General features: G+C 45.2%; 1 protein-coding gene across 3 annotated transcripts in view; it reads right to left on the bottom strand.

The window, feature by feature from the left end:
* APBB2 (amyloid beta precursor protein binding family B member 2) overlaps positions 1–13711 on the bottom strand; it is a 411292-nt gene that overhangs the window by 31005 nt on the left and 366576 nt on the right. The window contains exon 2 of one of the 3 annotated variants that reach the window (XM_025385335.1): positions 56–61. The exons of the other annotated variants lie outside the window; for them this stretch is intronic. The gene's annotated coding sequence lies outside the window, so the exon portion shown is untranslated. The remainder of the gene's footprint in view (positions 1–55; positions 62–13711) is intronic. 3 annotated transcript variants of the gene reach the window in all.

A 13711-nucleotide genomic window follows, 5' to 3' on the forward strand; every position in this document is an offset into this window, starting at 1 on the left:
TGCCAGACACGTTAAGACACCACAAAGCGGGGAGAAGTGAAAATCGGCCGGTTACCTCTCTCTGAATCCGGGAAGGCGTGAGGGAACAGAGCAGAAACAACACGTTAGCATTCACACGGCTTCCCGCAAATAACACAGCCCCGTTAACAGTGAGTCTGAGCACTGACAGCTCATCTCATTTCCCAACTCTGCAGCGATTAATAGGCTTTCTGTGCTTATTTTAGGTCAACTGTATCGCCCAGAAGTGTATATTTTGAGCCACAGTACGATGAAGCCAAGAGATGCCAGCTGAATTTACAGAGGCAACATATCAACCGGGGGAGGTAATCAAGCTTAAAATATCACAGTCAAATACAGGAAACTGTTTGCAGTAAACACTGGCAGAGGACGTGTCTTCATTTTCCAGCTCCACCTGCTCCCAATACAAAACATACAGAAACAACGGCATGGACACAACCTTACCTGTTTTATCGACATTCCGGACACTCTATTAACAGAGCTACACCACTGGAATCCAGGCACTTTTCCTGAGTTGCATCCTTACAGGGCAACAGGGAGGGAGAGAGGCAGCACAGGTCAAGGGCAGGGGTGGGAAGTGGGAGAGACGGGAGATGACAGCTCAAAGTGGGAGAGATCAGAGATGTGTCAGCAAAGAGAGGAATGGAACGGAGAGAGGAGCAGAGTGCAAGTCTGGTTGGGGCCACACTCTTGGAGTTCCCTCCCTGAGCTGCCCAGAGCTGCCTGGGACCCTAATGAAGTCACTTAACCCCCTGACCCATGGAGCTCACACCATTCCTTTCTGGCCTTGTCACAGCCGATTTGCATGCACCGTACACAGAGCAACTGGACCGAAGAGGCAGGGAGTACTGGATAGATAATGAGGAGGAAAGGAAGAAACCCAATGTTCACAGAAACCCATTCTCTCGGGCACTCTACAGCCAGGGTCATGGAGCGGCCAGCAGGACCCTGCAGGGATGGAGCTAAAATCATGGCATGAAATGCCAAGCGCACCAGACAGTGAACCACAAAGTCATTAAGTGGAAAGGAAGAGCTGCTCACCCTGAGGCAGAACAATGACCATGGCACACTAGTAAGTGGGGCAAAAACAAAGCCGAGTTGTAGATGCATGGTCTCATAAAAACAACAAAATGTTTGCATGTGTATTTTTATATATACACAGTGAAAAACTTGGAATATAACACCCGAACTGTCAACTGTAATATGGAAAGAGGATTATAGGGGATTTTACTTTATCTCTTTGAAAATTACACAATAAGCACATTTGACTTCTGTGATAAAATATGCAAATCTACCTCAGTACTGAAGGGAAGCCATTGTGGTCAGCATGCCCCAGGGCAGCTAAAAAGACCAGTATTAATGATTACAATAACACCAGCCAACAGTTACCCTTTATTGAGCTCTGTCTGGCCCCTAACAGTAACTGAACAAGGTCAATATTACTGTTCTGACAGCTGAGGAAACAGGTCACATAGCTACTACATGGGGAAGAGAGTTTGACGGTAAGCTGCAGGACTCGAATTCGTCTTAGATGCACCCATGATGGGTACTCCATATTTCTACACAGTCCTGCAGAGCCCCCTAATGGTTTGTCTCCTAAATGGCAAACACAGTCCCTATGCACAGGTATTCAAGGTAGGGCCAAAGGGTTTGGCCAAGAACCTAGGGTTTTAGAGGAACAGGGAATATTTCTCTCTTTTGGTGAACTTTTGTAGGGAAAGAGGTGGCTAAAAATTCATAGGAGGGTCTTTGGGCTGAAGAGGCAGACACAGCTGTGCTCAAATCCATATGGGTAGCTACATTCCTTCAAGTACACTGCCTACCTTTATTTACTCAACATAGATTTCCAGGGCCCCACTGTGTGCCAGGCACACTGTGTTACATGGTAAGCCCTGTGAAACCTGTTTCCTCATCATTGAAGAGGGGATAAGGACACCTGCTCATGCTCATAATGCTCAGGGGCACTATAAGCATGAAGTTAAACGGGATGATGTGTGCACGGGAGTGCCGGACATGTAACAAAGCTGCAATAACCTGCAATGTTAACAGCTATTATCACTGCGTCATCCAACAGCTTCATCTCTTTGGCTGGGTTGTACTGGGCAGCATTTGAGATGGACTGTCTCCCACGGAAGGACAGTGACCTGGGGGAGGGGCAGGGGCCCTCTGCTCAGGTTTGCTGGACCCCAGCTGATACACGATGCTGGAGAGTCACCTCTTGGCTCAGTTCCCTCTGTGCTACTCGGTTCCACCTATCAAAGCCATGATTGGGTAGCAATTTACAAGATCAGCAAAGGACCCAGAGACCTGGATGCTGGTCCCAGTCTGAATCCACAGCTGGGTAACATTATGCAAGTCACACAACCTCCCTAATTCTTGGGTTCCTAAACTCAGAATGGATGCGCTAGGAACTTCTTAGTGCTCAGATTTTTATCAGAAAAGGATTTGTTAGTGCTTTGACTTGCTTTTAATTATACCAAATGTTTTCAATTTCTTATTCTTAATAAAAAGCCTATCTGTAGTATGTGACAAAAACTTTAAAAACCTAACAATCTGAGAATACAACCTGTTTCTTTTGTGTATAATTATTATTGTAGCCTTGGATATTTTAAATCAGATCCATTGCTAGTGATTCACTTAAAAACATACCATCCAGATGTAGCTACTATGTTTTTCCCTGAAGGCGGACTTGGAAAAAACGATACTGCAAACTTTTAACACAGTTAATTCATTTGGGGTTAATAAACACTGCTTGATTTAAGTCTCAAAGTGAAAATCAGCCATCAATAGAGACCGCAGAGTGATCTTTGAAATGTCATTCAAAAACCCAGAAGAGTCACAGACAGCGCCAGCAGCTACTCCAGTTCAGCACCTTGTAAATGTGCTGGGAAGAAAACATCAGTTCAAAGCTGGGCTTCTGCACAAGACAAGCCCGTCTGAGGGTGGAGAAGGCTAAATTTAGTGCCAGGCGTAAGCTTACTCCCTTCTCGCTGTACAAGATGCCAGGGGGAAGAATTAAACCCCAAGATTTATTCCACATGAGCCGCACACCCCCAGGCTGCCTGATCAGCATGCTCTCCGCGGTTATTCCTTGGGAAAGTAAATGCGGGAGTAATTGGCAATGTTTTCATTAATATAAGCCTGAAATAACACAAGTACTTGGCATGTGTAACTGGAATCCAAACGAAAAGAAAATTCCTCAAAAAAACAAAACAAAACAAAAAAAACAACCCAGCACACCAGAACGACAACGTCTCTTCCAGCTTTTTGGAAGAGGACGCCGTCTCCTGTTCCCTGGCACGGCCACCTACTTCTCATGCTGCGCACGACTGTCCACTTTTCACAAACTGAGCACGCAAGGCAAGGACTTGCCAATAGACTTCTTACTCCATTTTTGCAGAAGTCTGTGTTGCATCCTTCTTTTTGATGCTTGTCTTTCATCACTGGCCATCTCTCGAGCCTTTGGAGCACACATCTCACCATTATCCACAGGACAATGAAGTAAACGCTGCAAAACTTTACGTCATGAAAATTCTTGCACCAGCTCCTGAGTCTGACAGTTTATTTTTTCCATCCAGCTTCAGGGGTGTGTGTGTGTATGCGTGTGCGTGTGTGTGTGATTAGTTGTCTGCCCTTGGTCAGGGCCCTTAGCCTCTTTGTTTTTCAGTTTCTTCATCTGTAAAATGGGAATCACAGAGGCCCTCAGGTCCTGAGAGTGCCAAAAGATTCCATCATTTAATCCACAGAAAGCTCCTACAGGGTGGCGGCTTGAGTATGGCCTCACAGTGCAGGCCAGGCCAACCACTACGTGAGAGAGGGAAGGGGAGCTCCACCAGGAGAAAGGAAAGGTTCCTGACCTCTTTTGGATCAAGGCACCTTTGCATCCGATGAAAACACTCCCCCCTCCCAAAAAAAGTGCACAGACTCCCAATTTTATACACAATTTTGGAGGGGGGCAGAGCTGGAACAGTTCAGTGATTCTTGAAACTCAACCCCAGGCCCCTTTAGAATCTACATGCCACAGGTGAAAGGCCTCTGAACTGAAATGAATACCGAATTTATGCAAATTTATCATCTGATTTCTGGCTGACATTCAGAGAATTCATCTCAGGGAAAGGTTCTATCCTTCCCAGGATCAACTGGTGACATGAACACCTGCCTCTGACCAAGCGTGCCTTCCTTTCCAAAGCAAGCTCCCCTCCCACCTCACTGTCCTGCCCAGCAACGCCATGATGGGAAAGTTACAATTCCAGCACTTAAGAGTGTAAAGCTAGGATTTAAAGTGGTTAAGGTTATTGAAATTCAAGGCACATTCTTCTAAACAAAGGACTTTCTCATGCCATTGGAGGGAAGACACAGAGTTACCAGTTCGCTTACTAATGAGGGGGAAAAGGATATTTAAAAGCAACCAGGAAATGAGTATTTTTAAAAGTCCATCTTTGAAGACTTTAAGCAAGAATTAACGAGCTTCAGCTTTCATCTGTGCTATATCACAGATTAAAAAAAACAAATGCAAAAATCTTGCATCTCTGAATATCTGCGAGAAAGAAGAATACACACACAACTTATATTTAGTGGTTAAGTGAGATAATTTATGCCATGTTCCAGTTTCAACTTTAAAGTTTAGGGTATAATGAAAGGATAACGTTACATAAATTCTACCTGAACTGTGAAACCATGGGTTAGCTTCCTTTCTGAAAGTCAAGATGGTAAAACAAAAATAAAAAATCCTAGGTCAGGCATGGTGGCTCATACTTGTAATCCTAGCACTTTGGGAGGCTAAGGCAGGTGAATCACTTGAGGCCAGGAGTTCAAGACCAGCCTGCCAACATAACAAAACCCCGTTTCTACTACAAATACAAAAATTAGCCGGGCATGGTGGCACACACCTGTAGTCCCAGCTACTCAGGAAGCTGAGATGTAAGAATCAAGTGAACCCAGGAGGTAGAGGTTACAGTGAGCTGAGACCGTGCCTCTGCACTCCTGCCCGGGCAACAGAGCAAGACTGTCTCAAAAAGACAAAACAAAACACCCTGACACCAGAAGGCTCCTATCTGACAAAACGCAGGAACGCATAAGGATTTAGAACTGATTCAGAGCAGGGAAAATGACAGCATAGTGGTTTCCATGCCAGAACGCCATCAAGGTACAAACTCCCGGCAAGGTGCAGACAAGACTCCTACTTAAAAACCTGGTGAGCACCCAGCCACACCGAGGACCTCTTGTGGATATGGCATATTCTTAAATCACTTTCTGAATTTTCAACGGGCTTTCTTTGTGCAGTTCAAAGGAGTACTAAGGTAGATAACATGGAAAGCCAATACATATGGCCTTCATTTGAATTTTGTTTGTTGTTTTTTTTTTTTTTTTTTTTTTTTGAGATGGGATCTTGCTCTGTTGCCCAGGCAGGACTGCAGTAGCATGATCATAGCTTACTGCATCCTCAAACTACAGGGCTCAAGCAATCCTCTGGCCTCAACCTCTCAAGTAGCAGGGGCTATAGGTGTTTGCCATTACACCCGGCTAATCTTTTATTTTTTGCAGAAATGAGGTTTCACTATGTTGCAAAGACTGGTCTCAAACTTTTGGGCTCAAGCAATCCACCCACCTCAGCTTCTCAAACAGTGTTGGGATTACAGGCATGAGCCACCATGCCCAGCCCTGAATTTTGTTAACTTCCATCTAGATACAAGTATTTCTGGCATAATGTAAACTCAATAATATCTAAAGAAAAGCAGACACCAACCCTAGGAAGGCTGATTACCACTAACCAAGTAACAGTAGTGGCTCCTGACCGTGCTCGCTTCTCTCTCCAGGCTCTGTTCTTGGTATGCACTGTCACCAAGCCACACAACAACCCTGCAGGGGGATGCATCGCGGCTCTCACTTTACAAATGAGGAATCAAAGGGTCAGACAGTTTAAGTTGACTTGCTCCAAAGCCCACAGCTAGCAGGTGGTGGATCTGCAAACAGAACGCAGGCCTGCTGGCTGGGCTCTTCTCTGCCGTGTAGCTCTGGGGCACCTAGCACCTGAGCCTGGCTCCCTCCCAGTTAATTGGCTCTGCTCAGGACCCTCCCCTCACTGGGAGTAGCCTCTGCTCTGCCTTTCTCTCTGTCCCTATTGGACTTTTGGTTCCATCACTGCTGGAGCTGGTGATGGTAATTAAGTGCTGTGTTTGGTTTAAATTACCTTCCTATCATCCTCTGCTCAGTTGCCACTTACTCCATGACTTCCCTGCTTACAATTCCCCCCACAAACTCCCTGCATCCAGCCACACTGGGACCATTTTGCTCTGAAACATACAAGCCTGCCCCTGCCTGACAGCCTCTGGGCTTGCTGTTCCACCGCTTGGTCTGCTTTTCCCCCAGGCCCTCCCCTCATCATCCTGATCATCACTGCCTCCAAAAGAACCCTGAGGATCCCCCAGTCATTGTCAACACTCACAGCCATCTGAAACTACCCTGTCCCTCTCTCCAGCAAAAAAGTAAAGCTCATGGAGCAAGAACCTTTCTGCCCGTTCACTTACCACTGTCAAGCACACAGTAGGCAATCAATCAATATTTTTGAATATGTGAATAACTAAGTAGGGGAAACAGAGAACTCCCTTCTTCCTGATCATGTTGGTAAGAAGCTAAGGGAACGATGCCACGAACAGTAGGGAGGTGGCTGGATTCCTTTTTCTCCTGCTATTGCTTATTGCAGACAGCACTTTTAAAATGACTTTGGTTCACATCCTGTTTTCATGTCAGCTGAAACAATGTTAATAAAACATATATTTCATCTGAACAGGCAGGAGGCAAGTTCTGAGAAGATTATTAATCTCTCATGACTCTATTTAAAAGCAAAGCGAATCTATACTCTGATCATCTCCAGCAGAAACAACAATGATGTTGCCAAAGCTCCTAACGAGATTCCTTCTTTGGAACATTTGTCTAAATGAGAAATAGCTCCTCTGCTCCTGAAGAAGTCAATATATCAATTTCCCTTGTATATTGATTTCTATCAAGATTTATCCCCAGATAATTTTCTTTATATTTGTGCTCTAAGAGAAATAAACCCCTGCTTATCATTTCGGTAAAAGACCCAAGACAACACATTCCTATACGTGCTGAGGCAGTGACGGACTGAAAAGCTGCCCTTTGGGGCGCCCACAAAGTATTCCTCCCGCCCCTCAGAGGTACTAGAGTATAATGGCAGGAGTTAACTTCTTGATACAGTTTGAAAGAATATGTACTCTTTCTGTTTACTAAAGTTACTTTTTTTTTTTTTTTGAGACAGAGTCTCGCTCTGCTGCCCAGGCTGGAGTGCAGTGGCACCATCTCAACTCACTGCAACCTCTGCCTCCCAGGATCAAGCAATTCTCCTGCCTCAGCCTCCCGAGTAGCTGCGATGACTTGGTGCCACCACACCCAGCTAAGTTTTGTATTTTTAGTAGAGACGGGGTTTCGCCATGTTGCCCAGCCTGGTCTCAAGCTCCTCACCTCAGACGATTTGCCTGCCTCAGCCTCCCAGAGTGCTGGGATTACAGGCATGCGCCACCGTGCCCTGCTATTCAGGTTACTTTTTATAGGCAGTTTGTCTCTTTGTTTCAGCATCTTTTTTTTTCCTTTTTCATTGAATATGATGAAGAATCTTTAAAAAACAAAAACCACAATGCCACTGCTGCAACATCCTGCTTTGTTTTTGTTAAGACACGGAGTCTTAGATGTCCTGGCTGGACACAAACTCCTTGGCTCAAGTGATTTGCCCACCTCAGGCTCCAGAGTAGCTGGGACTACAGGTGGGTACCACTATGCCTGGCTTTGTAACACCCTATTATTATTATTTGAGTTTGGCTTCCTGTTATTGTCCATATTTGACAACTAAAATAAGTATGTCATACTAAAAAAAAAAAAAGAGGCTCAAAGACCCTGACCTTCTGCAAGAAGTCTCTTTGGGGGCTAATTTTCAACACAACACATAGCTGGGCAAAGATGACTGAACCTTCTTACTTCCAAGTGACGAAATCCCTATTTGAATTGTCATTAAGGGTTCTATGTAGGTCCTTCAGATCAGAGATCAGCAAATTACGATCCCCTCCAAATCTCACACTGTTTTGTGAATGAAGAGTATTGGACCATAGCCACACTCATTCACGTATGCAGAGGCTACAGCTCCTTTTGCGCCACAACTGCAGAGCTGAGTAGTTGTAACTGAGACCGCATGGCTCCAAGAGCCTCAAATATTTAGTATGTGGCCAGTGCCTGGGAGTTCGAGACCAATATGGACAACATAGCGAGACCTCATCTCTACAAAAATTATTTTAAAAAATAGCCAGGTGTGGTGGTGCCTGTGAGTCTCAGCTACTCAGGAGGCTGAGGCAGGAGGACTGCTTGAGCCCAGGAGGTCAAGGCTGCAGTGAGCTGTGATCACACCACTTGCACTCCAGCCTGGGTGACTGAGTGAGACCCTGTCTCAAAAAAATAATTACAAAAAAAAATCTGGCCTTTTACAGAAAAAATTTGCCAACCCCTGCTCTAGAGGACAATCTGTTTCCAGGGTGCAACATACGATATGGACAGCACTGGCTAAATACTTCGTGGAGCCCAGTGCAAAACGAAAATGCAAGGCTCCCTGTCAAAAAAACAATGAACATTTTCAAAATGTTAACAGCAAAGTGTAAACCAATCGAGGGACCCTGTGACTGGCTGAGATGGTAGAATAATTCTCATTACTGGTGACAAACTCCAGGGCTGGCTAGAAACTCTTCCACCAAGATGCAGGAGTAAGAGCGTTTACAACTTGCAAATGCTTTAGAACCAAATTTTGCTCAACTGAAATCTTACACGGATGCCCAACATGTGAAGCAGCAGCCATGCGGACGTCTGCCCCAGCCATTTTATTTCTAAAAGGTCACTAGCAGGCGATAGCTCTTACAATGTTTTAAGGGGGAGGGCGAAGAAAAACAAAACACACCAGAATCCTCGAAAACAGCATTTTCAGGTAACCTGGCAAACAGATGCATGCTCCGATATGACAGAATCAGGCCAACTTGGCCCCGTTGTCAACTGTGCCCTCGGCTGCTGCTTGTCCTCTATCATAATTATTTCAACTGCTATAATTTATTCATCCCCAGACAAGCTTACATGTTATAAGGTACCCAGTCCAGGCGTCTAGATTGAAATGGCTGGCAGCTCCAGTCACTCCTGCCCTTTCCCATCTGCTCAAAATACTGACTGCAGAAGGAATATTTTCTATGCATATATATATACTGCAAAACCAAACCAAAGTTACCTCAAAACTCAAGTTCTCTGACAAACATGTCATCAGCTTTCAAGTTCACAATTCTGCAGCTGGAAGAAGGGGGCAGAGAATCCTATCAGAAACTCAGTATTTAGTTCTACTTTACATCTATAAGGAAATGGCTTCTCTAGCTCTCAAAATGCTCACTGAATTTCCTGCAAAGTTACTAAGAAAGTTACTTTCTTTTAATTGAAATACATATGGAACAAATTTTATATTTATGAGAGAATATCAACTTGGAACTACAGAGGACGCTGCATGTGAAGAAACTTCAAATGTAAATATGGGGCCGGGCGCAGTGGCTCATGCCTGTAATCCCAACACTGAGGTGGGTGGATCACTTAAGGTCAAGAGTTCAAAACCAGCCTGGCCAACATAGTGAAACCCCGTCTCTATTAAAAATACAAAAAATTAGTGGGGCGTGGTGGTGCGTGCCTGTAATCCCACCTATTTGGGAGGTTGAGGCAGGGGAATCACTTGAACCTGGGAGGCGGGGATTGTGGTGAGCTGAGATTGTGCCACTGCACTCCAGTCTGGGTGACAGAGCAAAACTCTGTCTCAAAAAAAAAAAAAAGTAATTATGAATGGATTCTTATAAATTGGGAACAAAGGTAGAACAATTCCGTATAAATTAAGGCTGAAACCTATCTCCTCTTCTTAGTCTGATTCTTTATTTTCACGCCAGAACATAGAAAAATGCTCAAAGGTCTCATAACCACTTGAGAAGGACAGAAAGGGTATGAAAGGGTGAAAACATCTTGGAAAAATGGCCAAATACACACGATTGCACTGGATGGATACGTCTGCTCATCTACACTGGAAAACCAAAGAAAAGTCAAAGTCATCTTTTTTTTTTTTTTTCTGAGACAGAGTGTGTTTCTCTGTCGGCCAGGCTGGAGTGCAATGGCACGATCTCAGCTCACTGCAACCTCCACCTCCCAGGTTCAAGAGATTCTCGTGCCTCAGCCTCCCTAGTAGCTGGAATTACAGGCATGCGCCACCATGCCCAGGTAATTTTTGTATTTTCAGTAGAGACAAGGTTTTGCCACGTTGCCCAGGCTGGTCTTAAACTCCCAGCCTCAAGTGATCCTTTGGGGGCACTCGGACTCCTAAAGTGTTGGGATTACCGGCATGAGCCACCATGTCTGGCCCAAATCAAGGTCTTGACACAACATAAATGTAAAGAGAGTTGTTCCATGGCTTAATAACTTTGTCCTCGAACAGTCATTACTTCTATTAGCATGTATTTTCTACAGACATAAACAACGCATCAAAGTAATCAGGTGTGGTCCTAGATCACACCCCTTCCTGCGTCTTGTACAGTCAACTTGGCGAGTTCAACCTCCGCGTTTCTCCCATCTGCCTGCTTCTCTTCATGCCCTCTGCCACGTCACTGATCTCTCCCGGACCAGGGCTGGCCAACTGGTCCCTCGGTTTCCACTCCTGTTCCCAACATCCATTCCCTGAGATCTTTCTGTAGGAAATAAACTAGATTATGGCATTCCCCTGGTTAACCCTCTTCACAGGCACTTCATGGCAAACCTTTAACCACTGCCCAGAAGCCCTAATGGATCCTGTCCCCATCCACCTCTTCCAGCACAAACCACTGGCTTCCTCTTCATCCTTGTGCATGTTGAGTGCTCCACTTACTCAGTGCTTTCCTTTTTTTTTTGTGATGGAGTTTCGCTCGTTGCCCAGGCTGGAGTGCAATGGCATGATCTCGGCTCACTGCAACCTCTGCCTCCTGGGTTCAAGTGATTCTCCTACCTCAGCCTCCCAAGTAGCTGGGATTACAGGCATGCACCACCATGTCTGGCTAATTTTTTTTGTAATTTTAGTACAGATGGGGTTTCACCATGTTGGTCAGGATGGTTTTGAACTCCTAACCTCAGGTGATCCACCTGCCTCGACCTCCCAAAGTGCTGGGATTACAGGCATGAGCCACCACGCCCAGCCGTTCCTCAGTGCTTTCTATTCACTCCCCATGTGGCTGGCTTCTCAGCCTTCGAGCCCAGCTCAAATGTTGCCTCCTAGGATGGGCTGCCTCCTGATGGCCCCTTTTCCCCTCTGAGCTACTCTGCTGCATCATGTTGCTGATGGTCTTCAAGGCACTCGGCATAACCTGTATCATCTTGCTTCCTGAGTTGTTTTTCCAGCTTATCTCCTGCCTCTTCGAACAGGACCTTGTCTGTCTCAGTCCTTCATGCTGCCTCACAAGGTGCCTGACACACGGATGTTCCTTATCTGCCGAACAGCATATTAACCATTAGACTATAAACATTAAGCACATGGATGGTCAAAACTAAACCCTAAAAGTAGACAATGAAGTATTTTAATCTACATTCATTCATCTGCCCATTCAACAAGTGGGTTATTTATGGAGGGCATCCTATACTAGGTATTATGTTAGGGCCCAAGGAATCCAAAAGTCTAAGAACTTCTCAAATATGTCATATTCTGTGTTCAACACAGGCCCTTTAAAAAGACAAGTTACACTACTACTTAGTATGTTTTTCTGTGATCCTAGAGATTTGTGGAAAAATCTGAAAACCTAGATAAGAGGTTATGTGCCATCAGTTTACTCTCCAAAACCCACGAAATGTATATGGAGAGTAAATAGGGACATAGTTAAGTCATCTCTTAACACTCGGGAGACTGTCCAGACATAAAGCTTTGTTCAGCCAGTGGTACAGAATGAAATTCATTTTCCTAGGCCTGGTGTGGTGGCTCATGCCTGTAATCCCAGTACTTTGGGAGGCCAAGACGGACGGATAATCTAATGCCAGGAGCTCGAGACCAGCCTGGCCAACATGGCGAAACCCTGTCTCTACTAAAAACACAAAAAAATTAGCCAGGCCTGGTGGCGGGCACTTGTAATCCCAGCTACTTGGGAGGCTGAGGCAGGAGAATCGCTTGAACCTGGGAGGCAGAGTTCGCAGTAAGCCAAGATTATGCCACTGCACTCCAGCCTGGGCGATAAAAGTGAAACTCCATCTGCAAAAAAAAAAAAAAAGAGAGAAATTCATTTCCTGGAGGGGTTATCAAGCTGTAGAGGTGAGACAAGGAGGCTGCATGACTGATAGTTTTTGTAACAAACTGGAATTACCCCATTCAAATCAACAATGCCAATGTTCGAACTCTTTAGAACTCAGCTCTGCCCCTCCTTGCAGCTGCAGGCTCCTCTGAGAGGTATCCACGGATCAAAGTAAGCAAGTTGAAGATGACCGACTTTAGTGCCCAGTGGCCCACTGGTCTGATTAATACTTCCACCCTTGGAGTGCAGATGACCTGAGGCCCCTTGTTGTTTGCACCTACTGCCACGCGTTTAGCTGACCTCCAGGGCAGCAGCAGTATCTTCTTGTCTCACCTCGGTGTCATCCACACTGCTTCCCAGGGATGCTCCAGTGCAGAGGACCTGCAATGGGCCCCACGCCAGCATAGTGTGGGCTCCAAAAAAGGAAGAAGCCACCTGTTGTATTTATTATACCACTTAATATTATACCAGCACCAATGCCCAGCACATGGCAGGTGTCCAATAAATACCTATTAAATAGATTATCCCCATTGCAGAAAAACTGGAACTAAAAATCGTGGCAGCTGTTACAAAAGTGGGTTTCTCACATCTGCAAAATGAGAATGATAAAATTAGGCCGGGATTATAGGCTCACGCCTGTGATCCCAGCACTGTGGGAGAACCAAGGCAGGTGGATCACCTGAGGTCAGCAGTTCGAGACCAGCCTGGCCAACATGGTGAAATCCCGTCTCTACTAAAAAAACAGAAATTAGCCGGGTGTGGTGGTGTGCACTTGTAGTCCCAGCTACTCAGGAGGCTGAGGGAGGAGAATCAATTGAACCCGGGAGGTGGAGGTTGCAGTGAGCCGAGATTGTGCCACTGCACTACAGCCTGGGCGACAGAGAGGGACTCTGTCTCAAAAAAAAAAAAAAAAAAAAAAAAAAAAAAAGAAAAAGAAAAAGAAAAAGAAAAAGGAAACAAAAAGGAAACTAGGGTTCTTACAGAGCTACACACCATGACACCTTCTTTGATGATACTGGCTGATGCTTTACGGAAAGTCTTTCCCCTCTTAAGCATTTAATTCACACTCTCTTTTACTTATAACTTTTACAAAATTACAGACCACATTTACAAACACGTATTTAGGGTTGTTTTCCTCACAACACATTTTGCTTCTAACCTCTTAGGAAAGGCCTCAGGACACTTAACAATTCCTTTCTGAAAGCAACTAACTAAAAGGCAGCAGCAAGGATCTGAACTTTAGAGAGAATCTTACAAACTACTCTTGTGTCAGAGCTCAGCTGGAGGAGGGGCCAACTGCTCAATGGCCTAAGAAAACCTAAAAGAGAACAGCATGAGGAAAGCAGGCAGAACCCCCATTCACGATACAAGTCAAA

The sequence above is a fragment of the Theropithecus gelada genome, chromosome 5 (genome assembly GCF_003255815.1).
Source record: "Theropithecus gelada isolate Dixy chromosome 5, Tgel_1.0, whole genome shotgun sequence".
Classification (NCBI taxonomy): domain Eukaryota; kingdom Metazoa; phylum Chordata; class Mammalia; order Primates; family Cercopithecidae; genus Theropithecus; species Theropithecus gelada.